The following is a 12,118-nucleotide window of genomic DNA, read 5'->3' on the forward strand; positions in this document are numbered from 1 at the left end:
TACAGGAGAAAAAAAAATCTTGTAAACTTTCAATGGAAGTCAATGTAAAAAAGAGTTTATTTCAGGTCATTTTGAAGAGTTTTTATTGGTCCATTCATCAAGAAATTGTGACACAGTGTAAGGGACAGTTTGTCTGTTCAAAAAAAAGACAAAAATGGAGATAGGTGTTTTTCATAGGACAGCAACAATATGCAATCATGACAAAATCAAAAATATGTTTTATACTTTAGATTCTTCAAAGTCAATCAATCAACCTTTCTTTTTTTACTCAGGAAAAAACATTGAGGGTGACCCTCATTTACAATGTTGCCGAGCCTTTATAACATCAAAGGGATTTAAAACATTTAATAATAATTTAGAAATAATAATAAATAAACTAGTAAAAAAAAAAAATAATAATAATAAAATAAAAGAAGTACTTGTTTTAAATCAACATTTAATAAAAATACATATGTAAAACAGAAAATTCTAAAATACCATAAAAAAATAAACAAAGTTGAAACATAAGTATAAATGTATAAAATATAATATAAGTTAATGGATAATAGTAAAAGTAAAGTAAAATGTTAAAAATGATAAAAGACATTTTGCTTTAATGCCAATTTTGCCCACTTTTGGCTAATTATCTCAGTCTGTGGCTTCATGAGGTAGAACCTGGAATGGTTCTCCAACTGCCTTAAAGAGGTTCTAGAGGTGCTGAGCTCTTGTTCAGTGCTTTTCTTTTACTCTGAGCTTCAACCTGTCTCAAACCACCCTTATTAAAAAAAAATAATAATAATATATATATATATATATATATATATACTTACAGTTTATTTTAATAAGTAAACTTAAGTAAAGTTTACTAGTAATTAAGTATATTCCCCAAGTATGTGTAAATGTAGTAAGTATACTAAGATCAATGTACTTGTAGTAGACTTGTAAATGTACTATATCAAGACTTCTTAGGACTAAATTGACCCAATTTTATTATATAAAAGTACACTTTTAATTATAGTTTGAGTGTAGAAGTAGTACACTTTGAGTACACAACTAATATATATGTACTCAAAAATGTAAACTGAAGGCATAATTGCTTAATATTAGTTTAAAATAAGTATACTAATATTACACTTGAATAAACTTCTTTTTTAAGGGTTGGGTTTTTATATCAGGTGTATGTAAAGGCCAAACACTTTTTTTTGTCTATTACCATATAACTGAATATATATTCCTTCATAGTTTTTTATTTTTATTTTGTCTTTAATATTAATCATTAATAAGACAATGTAGTAAATTATATAAAATAAAGAACAAATGAAATAAATGAAAATATGTGTCCAAATTATTTTGACTAGTACTGTATTGCGTTGCATGATATTCATTTAACCCTTTCAGACACTGCATCCATTACAATGGACATCATGTATTTTCTTTATTTTTAAATGAGAGCTGCTATCAATCAGAATAGATCATGAATCAGCCAATGAAAAAATAAGCATAAAACAATGAAATTAACTCAGTAATTTGGCCGCGCCCAATTCACTGAAAAAAAAAACAGTACAACTAGAGCCATTGAGTCGAAGTAACAGCTAATTTAACCTAATTTAATGTGATTTAGAACACTTTTAAACCATTTTTTAATTATTTAGGAATGGTTTATGAAATAAAAAGGTCAATATGAAATATAAAATATTACATACAGGCGTCCAATGCAATAGAAATAAATAAAAAAAAAACTATTGAATATTTCAGTTAATTGGATTTATTTGCTGTATAGATTTTATAGTTAGAACATTTAAAATCTTTTTTTTTTTTTCTGTGCATTACATCACTGGAGAAAATTCAGGTCTAAAAGGTTTAATTCAATGGAAAAGACATGCATTGATGTATTGCATAATATAAGTTCTTATATATATATATATATATATATTTTTCTAATATTTAATAACATCAGCCAATAATATATCTCAGGATTGGTTAGCACTGCATATTCACAGACACCCACCAATAGGAGAACAAACACACCACCCAATCCCAGTGCAGGAGGGGCTCCTAATGGCCAATCAGAGCGCAGGAGGCGGGACCTGCCTGAAAACAGGTGTGAAACGGAATAATAACGCTATGGAAACATCGTGAAAGGCTTCGTGAATTTAAAGCGTGCCCGGCATAATCTGCTCCCTGCTGCGCGTGAAACCAAGCGCGAGATAAAGAGAAGAGCCGCAGAGGGTTAGAGGAGGGTAAGTACGCCCGCGCGCCTGGAAAAGCGTGTGTGTGAGCGTGTATGCGTGAGCGTGCGTGCGTGCGTATGTAAGCGTGTGTGTCCATAAACGTGTGTTTGCCGTGTAAAGCAGTGCACGCGCTTCCAGAGCGTCAGAATTGAAGCGTGATGATCTGAACCACTGTCCTGTAGATCTGTGGCTCTGAGGGAATGAACGCGCTGCTGTGGGTCTATGTTATTGATCTGTTTCGTCCACACTGCTGTGAAATGAACTGGTCTGCATGGCCAGATTAAACTGGTCCAGTTGGTTAAACTGGCCAAATTGGTTGACCATCTTAGACCATGCATAGAGTGTGTTTTTGTTGGGGATTGTTTAATGGTTTAGCTGGTCTACAAGCATGATCAACACAACCAAGCTAGATTAAGAGCTGGTTACCAAGCTAGACAACCAGCAAGACCTAGACCAAGAACATTCTTGGACTATTAGTTGTGTATTTTTACAGACTAACCTTCCTGAAACCTTTTCAAAACGTTGCTAAACCTTCTTATTCTAATGTTCTTTGTTAGCTAGGATGCTAGTTAACCAGTTTTACCATGCTGATTGACCAACAAGAACAAATTGGTCAAGGCCAAGTTGGTTAAACACCTAGACCGTGCATAGGGTGTGTTTTTGTTTGATAATTTAGCTGGTCTATAGGAATAGTTAACCAAGCTAGACAATCAGTATGACTGGCAAGACCAAGCTGGTTGATTATCGTGATCAACATGATCAAAATACACTATGATGGTGACCAAGATAGACAACCAGCAAGACCGAGACCAAAAATGTTCCTAAAGCATTATTTCTGCCACATAACATACAAACATCATGGGACAATTCCAAAATGTTGCTAAACCTTATTCTTATGTTCTCTGTTAGCTGGGATGTTCATTAACCAGTATAATCAAGCTAATTTACCAGCAAGACCAAGTTGGTTAACCAGCATAACCAAGAAGGTAAAATTGATGGTTTAGCTGGTCTACAAGCATAATCAACCAAGCTAGACAATCAGTATGATCAAGAAGATTGGCGAGCATGACCAAGCTTGTTGACCAGCAAGGCCAAGTTGGTCAACTGGCATGACCAATATGGCTAAACTAAAATACACCAATGCTGGTTAAAAGCTGGTTACCAAGCTAGACAACCAACAAGACCAAGACCAAAATGTTACAGACTGACCTTTCCTGGAACATTTTCAAAATGTTGCTGAACATTTATAGAATGTTCTCTGTTAACTGGGATGCTAGTTAACCAATATGACCAAGCTGATTGACCAGCAAGACCAAGTTGGTCAACCAGCATGACCAATATGACCAAAATAAACCAATGCTGGTTATGAACTAATGTCCAAGCTAGACCACCAGCAAGACCAAGACCAAAACCATTCTTTTTCCAGAGCAACTTACAAGTTTGTTCATACTACAGAGGTGGGTCAATGTAGACCCAGACCTGAAATAGAACCCCACTCTACCACATGGTATTTCACTGGCAGGCAATGGTGTTATCCCATGCATCACACCAACCTAAGGTCTCTGGAACATTATATATATAATGTCTATAATGTTACAAACTAACCTTCCTGGAACATTTTGAAATTGTTGCTTAACATTTATTTTAATGTTCTCTGTTAGCTGGTATGCTAGTTAACCCGGATGACCAAGTTGAGTGACCAGCAACACCAAGTTGGTCAACCAGCATGACCAGTTGACCATCAAGATCAGGAGGTGGTGTTGATCATGCTTGTAGATCACCTAACCTGTCAAAGTCGAACTAAGCAATTCCCTATCCCATGTCTGTTCTTGCCGGTGAATCAAATTTCTAGTTGTCTAGCTTGGTCACCAACATAGTGTCTTGTGGTCATGTTGGTCATGATGATCAACCAGCCTGGTCTAGTCAGTTATACTGATTGTCCAGCTTGGTTGATTATGGTTGTGGACCAGTTAAACCATCAAACCAACGTGGACAAAAAAAACACCCTATGGATGGTCCATCATGGTTGGATGGTTCAGCTTGGTCTTGTTGGTTAATGAGCAATTCAGTTAACAGGGAACATTCATAAGACGGTTTAGCAACCTTTTGAAAATGTTCCAGGAAGCTTAAATAACTAATGTCCCAAGAACTTTCTGAAAACCTGACATAACAATGTAATTTTTAAATGTTTCTCACATAAAAAAGAAGAGTAAATCCAGAAAACCTGAGAGATTAAACATTTTAAGAACATTAATTGTAATGTTCAGCAAATATTTAATATGTAGGGTGTTTTCGTTTGATGGTTTAATTGGTCTACAAGAAAAATTAACCAAGATAAACAACAAGTATGATCAGCAAGGCCACACATAGGGAATCACTGGTGGAAACTTCACTCTAGACCTCAAGCAGTTTGGACTGTGTGTCTCTCCACTCTTCCTCCAGACTCTGCTCCCTTGATTTACAAATGAAATGTAAAATTTACTGAGGATCAGTGATGGTTTGGAGAGACATGCTGATCATCTGCTGGTGTTGATCCACTTCACTCTACTGACAGCTTTTATGGAGATGCGGATTTCATTTTCCAACATAACTTGGCACACTGCCCACACTGCCAAAAGTATCAATTGGTCTTTTCAAGCTTAGACAATTTGAAACCAGCCACTAGCAAAGTCTGGTTTTAGACACTAAACAGCACACATGTCTTCGCTAATTGACTACATTTGGAATGAGGGGGTTGTATACATTTGCTTGTTCACTATCCAAATTCTCCTCAATTTTAGATTAATTAAAGCCGTCAACACCTGTATGAAGGCCTTCCCTTAGTAGGTAATGTTGTAAAGCAAGATTGTAGAATAACATAACATAATAGAGCACTGTGTTGCCCTGTCCTTACTCTCCTTATAAGGCTCTGACGAGGTCTGATAATCCCTGGTCTGAATGTGAGAAATGAGACTGGAAAGACTGGGAAGCTAAACTGATCCTCAGATCAAAAAGTAAAGCCACTTCCATGGGATGAGTGATTGCTTGGGATTAATCCTTGCATTAAAAGGCCTCAGACAATGTGTGCATGCTTACTTTTATCACATCCCTGCTGAAACATGATGTAGAAGGCTAGAATTTGCTGATGGCTGGTTTTGGATGGTCTTTGATATTGGTCCTTAGTGCTAAAGGTGGTTGTAAATCTGGTTATCCAGACTACAACCCTATTAAAAACCCTATAACATACAATGGTGAGCTAGCAGATTAACCAGGTCTTCACCAGCATCAGGTGCGTTTCAAAAAATAAAACTCATATATTATATAGATGTATTACACACAGATTGATCTATTTTAAGCGTTTTTTTAATTTTTATTGTTGATTATTTTGGATTACAGCCAGTAAAAACCCAAAAATCAGTGTCTCTGAAAATTTGAATATTAAACAAGACCAATTGGTACTTTCGGCAGTGTGGGCAGTGTGCCAAGTCCTGCTGGAAAATGAAATCCACATCTCCAAACTCTCCAAACCATCACTGATTGTAGAAACTTCACACTAGACCTGAAGCAGTTTGGACTGTGTGTCTCTCCACTCTTCCTCCAGACTCTGATCCCTTGATTTACAAATGAAATGTAAAATTTACTGATGATCAGTGATGGTTTGGAGAGACATGTCATCTGCTGGTGTTGATCCACTGTGTTTTATTATCAAGTCTAAAGTCAGTGCAGTTTTGTTTTCCCGGAAAATCTTACAGCACTTCATGCTTCCCTCTGCTACTGACAACTTTTATGTAGACGCGGATTTCATTTTCCAGCAGGAATTTGCACATTGCCCACACTGCCAGAAGTATCAATTACTCTTGGTCGGGTTGATTGTGCTTGTAGACAAGCTAAACTGAGTGATAAGATTGTCAACCAGCTTTACCAGTATTAGCAGGCCAGGCAGTGACAAAAGTCATGGCATAGCAGTATTTAGTCCTGTCAGAGCGATTCAATTATGGAATTATCGTACAATAAATGGAGACAACCTCAATAATAGTTCAGTTATGTGAATGAGCCAGTATGTGGTTCTATTTTATTTGGTTTAATGTATATAAAATGTTATTGTACAATATATGAATTGTACACATCATTTTTTTGTTAAAATAAAGCATTTGTATATTGGCATATGGGTTTATATAGCCTTACACTCTTTGTGTGTTCGTTTAACTCCTTTAATTGTTAAGCTAACACTGAAAAGAGTTAACCATGAATTAGAAACTGATGAGTCAATGAGTATGGCTAAATACTGCAATATTTCAGTGTATTTTATTGCTGATATATAAACAAAAAAAAAATCTGTATTAACATTGTTTAGAAAACAAGAGTTTACACAAAACAATAATAATATTATAGCAATATAAATAATGTATTCTAAAAATAATGCTCCAATATACAAAAGTGCAGAGTGAGTAGTGCATGAATATAATCTGCAACATTATCAGTTGTACAAAAATAGCCTTGAATCTTTACAGTACATAATAGACATAATACTGCTTCAGGATCTGCTGCAAATGTCTTGTATCCAGAAAATACAGGACACCTTTTACCGTTTGAGCTCCAGGGCTTCTTTTTTTTTTTTGAGCTATTAGAGCTGTTGTAGCAGTTCAGAGGGGCTCAGTGTTCACCGGCCCACCGCTCTGGTATGGGTGCGTTTCTCTGGGACACTTTAGTGAAGATTTGCTTTGACTAAACGGTGTGTTGTATCCCGTCAGCACTGATTCAGCACGGATTTAGCACTCTAAACACAGCTGTGAGCTCTTAGTATCTGTCACTGTACCCCCCTCCCTGCTCTCAGCTCTCTGAGAGTCACAGTGCATTCAGAGTCCATCTACAGGCCTCTGAGCACGTTCAGCTGACTCCGGAGTTCAACCGCTTATCATCTATTATTCAACACCTCAAAACTCCCTCGCCTGAAGTTTATATGACCAGACGCTTTCCCTCTGCCGTCAGCTTTCACACTCGGACTCGCGCGAGCGAAAGTTGAAGACGCTGCTGTACAAAAGTAACGCAAGAGAACGGTATTCCGTACACAGTTTCTGCATTTTCCGCGTTTGAGTGGATATTACGAAAATACCTGAGTTCAAATAGGCTGCAGTGATTGGCTAAACTATGGAATATCTGCCTAGCAACCGAAATACATTTTGATTGGGTACTTTTGGACCAATAGTTTTAAAGAAAACCCCAAAAAACTGACCTCAGTCCTGTCACCAGTGTGCATCAGTATTCCGTACCCCTTGCAACAAACAGGCAACATTGTTCCGTACACCTCAGATTTCCACTCCTGGTGGCTGTATTTTGCAAAACTTCACCCCCATTAACATATGAGCTTAGACTGACATAGAAGCTTAGTAAAGTGTTTGTCAAATGGATATGATATGCTGTCTATGAATAGAAAAAAAAATAAATTTAAGATTTTGTGCTGAAGCTGCATCACAAAATCTGAGCTGCCCATAAGTGATGAAGTGCAGCTGCACAGCAAAAAGGCAAGTGTTAAATGAACTCCCACAGAGTGGATTTTAACTCTTTTTCAGGGTTTATATAGCTCCACACTCTTTGGAGTTAGATCAACACTAAAAGCTATATAGTATATAGCTATATAAAGTAGTGCGCACACCATACCTAGCTTTAGTTTGAGTAAAGCAGGTAGTTTCACACTTTTTCTGTGGACTCTTTTAAATCATTTACTGATATTATTTGGTTTGAAACATCATATAAATATGTCTGAAGCACTAAAGGTAAATAATATTGGTTGGGGAAGGAGATCTCACTTTTTTACAGGTGTTTTTTCTCAATGGGTTTCTTGTAGATGCTTTACTACACTGGGATTTTTAGAAAGAACAATGTGTGAAGAGATACCTGAGTAATTAAGCTGAGAACACAAGGTGCGATTTTGGATGGAAAATCAAATAAATTTCATGATCGGGCCAAATTTTAACGTAGTGTGAGAGGGGAGGGGGATGCGTTTTCCGATTAACTGCCCAAACAAGCTGCGAGTATATTGCATTCTTATTTATATCCAAATATCGTACAGCCCTATAGACAAGAAGTGGACCACACGCAATGCTCTGCACCCAATTCTCCACACGCAACGCTCCACACGGCATGTTGTGATGTCTGTAGGCCTATCAGAAGCTAAGCTGCTGTTAATCTGTGGTTATCCACACTTCTTATTAATGCCCGCCGGCTGTAAACCCTCGAGCTCAGAGAACGCACTGTGTCCAGACCCGGAGATTAGGTCAGAACATGGGCTGTGGCTGAAGGCTTGGGTATAGTTGCTGTAATTACTCCTCTTCCCGCTTAGCCTGGCCTGAACACACACTCACAGCGGCCTGATCACGAGTGTGTGACATGTTAAGGTGTTTACTGAAAGCTGTAAATGTGATGTACAGTGGTTGGACAATGAAACTGAAACAATAATTTATTGTGGTGACGGACAGTTCTGGTGGAAACAGGAGAGTTGAGGTGAACATTGAATTCTGCGTGATTTGATCAGCCGTGGTTTTATGTTTTTTGGATACAATCTGGGTTAGCACCCGAACATCCCTTTCAGACAGCTTCCTCTTACAGCATCCACAGTTAATCCTGTTGGATGTGGTTGGTCCTTCTTGGTGGTATGCTGACATTACCCTGGATACCGTGGCTCTTGATGCATCACAAAGACTTGCTGTCTTGGTCAAAGATGCTCCAGCAAGATGTGCACCAACAATTTGTCCTCTTTTGAACTCTGGTATGTCACCCATAATGTTGTGTGCATTGCAATATTTAGAGTAAAACTGTGCTCTTATCCTGCTAATTGAACATTCATACTCTGCTCTTACTGGTGCAATAATGTGCAATTAATGAAGATTGGCCACCAGGCTGCTCCAATTTAGCCATGAGACCTCTCACACTAAAATGACGGGTGTTTCAGTTTCATTGTCCAACCACTGTATACAACCATAATTATATTTAATACTTTAATATATAACCCCCCCCCCCCTATAAATCTTTATCTGAAGAAATTAAAAAAACAGATGAGAAAACAAAATCTTTGATTATCTATCAGTTTAGAAAAAATGAGAAATTGAGAAAATAGAAACCAGAACAACATTTAAAGAACTGGGAGGGAGGGGTATGAAAAGGGGTAAAAAAAAAACTATTTATATATATATATTTGGTTTGAAGCCTGAGGGCAACAGTATGCAAAATAGGGTTAAGTTAATAAAAGAATGTATTTCTTTTTAAGCATGTAAAAGTGTAATTGGGTCATGGGCATTTTTTAACAGCCAATCAGAATTCATCTGACTTCATCGGCCAAGTATGCTCACACATTAAAGGATTGTGTGTGTGGTTACAGTAGCTCTCACAGTGCACGATAACTGACAATGTTTCACAGTCACACCCATCCTAGTCATCCTAGTCACTCACATACACACACACTAATATACACACACAGACACACCTGTAAAATTAACATGTGCTGAACTGTACATCATCCAGACACAATCCACATAAAATGGAATTTCCCTTCGTTTTATATTATTATTATTATTATTATTATTATTATTATTATTATTATTATTATTATTATTATTATTATTATTATCTATCAATATTAATGTTTAATGTCTCAAATACATAAAGTTAAATATGTTGTTGTGTTTTTATTGTACACCAATGAGTGTTTCACTTTTGAAGTTTATGGAACATACTGTACCTGTACGCTGACCCCGTTATACTGTCCCAAAATATACCCTCATAATTTCCCATAAGAACCCGTAGTGTTTTGTATTACAGCAAACTTCATAACTCAGACAGCCGGGAGAGCTGATTTGAGGTTTTTAGCACAGGGTGTAGGTGATGAATCATGAGTTCTACTCAGCATTAACTGGATACTCCCATTTCTGTATCAGGTATATTGCATTTAGGCCTGTGATGATAACCATTTCTGATGATCTGCAGTAACAGTCAGAAGATTAATCACATCTTAAATTCAGTGATTTCTCATGATTTTAAAATGTTCTACATTGCAGATCCAAACCAGTCAAAACTAAGTGTTAAACAAACCAGAATATGTTTTAGATTTTAGATTCTTCTTGCTTAGGTTAGAGAGTTTTACACATCTCTGCTGGGTTTTCTCAGTCAGTTTATGAGGTAGAGTCACCTGGAATTCAGGCTTTCAGTTAACAGCTGTGCTGAACTCATCAAGAGTTAATTACTTGAATTTCTTGCCTTTTAATGTGTTATAAAAACACTGCTGAGGTAAACTCATCAATAGAATAGCACTACTGAGGTAAATTCATGCTTAGAATTAGCACTGCAAGGGTAAACTCGTGATTAGAATACCACTGTAAGGGCCAGTTTATTATTAGAATAGTGCTGCTGAGGTAAATTCATGCTTAGGTTATCACTGCTGAGGTAAATGTATGATTGGAATAGCACTGCTTTTTTTCTGAATTATCATTGCTGAGTAGCCTTACAGAGGCACACATTTACGATTAGAATAGCACTGCGGAGGTAAACTCACCAATAGAAAAGCTCTGCAATGGTAAATTCATTATCAGAATAGCACTGCTTAGGTAAATGTATGATTAGAATAGCACTGCTGAGGTAAATTCCTTTTTTTCTGAATTATCACTGCTGAGTAGCCTTACAGAGGTACACATTTATGAATAGAATAGCACTGCTGTGGTAAATTCATATTTTTTCATTATCACTGCTGAGTAGCCTTACAGAGGTACATATTTATGATTAGAATATAATAGCACTGCTGAGGTAAACCCATCAATAGAAAAGCACTGCTATGGTAAATTCATGATTAGAATAGCACTGCTGAGGTAAAGGTATGATTAGAATAGCACAGCTGAGGTAAATTTTTTATTATTATTATTATTATTATTACTGCTGAGTAGCCTTACAGAGGTACAAATGTATGATTAGAATAGCACTGCTGAGGTAAATTCATGATTCGAATTAGCACTGCTGAAGTAAATGTATAATTAGAATAGCACTGCTGAAGTAAATGTATAATTAGAATTAGCACTGCTGAGGTAAATGTATGTTTAGAATAGCACTGCTGAGGTAAATTCATTTTTTAAAGTTATCACTGCTGAGTAGCCTTACAGAGGTACACATGTATGATTAGAATAGCACTGCTGAGGTAAATGCATGATTAGAATTAGTGCTGCTGAAGTAAATGTATGCTTAAAATAGTCCTGCTGAGGTAAATTTGTGTTTAGAACAGCAGTGGGTCGGAAAATCCCCACGGCTTAAGGAATGTGTTTGATACAGTTTGCCCTGCTAATCAAGATGAATTTAATATTAAATTCCACTGTGCAACTTTATTAATATCATCTATTACAGCTGCACAATCATTACAATAATGGGAATTATTATGCAATTACTTTTAACTGTTTTTTTAATTGCGATTTATTAATTGCAATTAACAAAGCGCATTATGTAATCACAGCACACTCCGTGGGAGTGCTTGAAGTTTGCTTGCAACCGAGTGCAAATCAGACACACGAGTGCACGAGTGCACAAGAGATGCTCATTAAGGGTCAAGCTGATGCACACTTGCACTTGACGGAAGTGTTCTTGATCCATTAGCATGCTAATCCATCCTCCACAGCACGGTTTATTATTATGGATGTTATTTTCCTTCCTTATGTATCCGATTCTCCGTGCCCTTGCTGAAGATTCGGGGAAAATCCATGGACTATACGCCCTGTGTTCTGCAAGGTCGTCTGTCTGTCAGGTACCGGGAAGTTTTACGCTGTAATTGAATATAGTGGCGTCTGGTTGGTTGTGATGGTTTCCAGCGCCGGTCTGTCAGCAGAAAATCCAGCCAAGATTTTACAGCCTCCCATATAAGCGACTGTAGCAAGCGGTGTTAGCGACCTACCTAAGCG

The 12,118-nt window shown here is 37.0% G+C and overlaps 1 protein-coding gene across 1 annotated transcript in view; it reads left to right on the top strand.

The window, feature by feature from the left end:
* The first annotated feature begins 2,100 nt into the window (after positions 1 to 2,100).
* LOC103037776 (cholinesterase) overlaps positions 2,101 to 12,118 on the top strand; it is a 58,832-nt gene continuing 48,814 nt past the window's right edge. Inside the window, exon 1 of the mRNA XM_022666003.2 lies at positions 2,101 to 2,219. The gene's annotated coding sequence lies outside the window, so the exon portion shown is untranslated. The remainder of the gene's footprint in view (positions 2,220 to 12,118) is intronic.

The sequence above is a fragment of the Astyanax mexicanus genome, chromosome 9 (assembly GCF_023375975.1).
Source record: "Astyanax mexicanus isolate ESR-SI-001 chromosome 9, AstMex3_surface, whole genome shotgun sequence".
In the NCBI taxonomy this organism is placed as follows: domain Eukaryota; kingdom Metazoa; phylum Chordata; class Actinopteri; order Characiformes; family Acestrorhamphidae; genus Astyanax; species Astyanax mexicanus.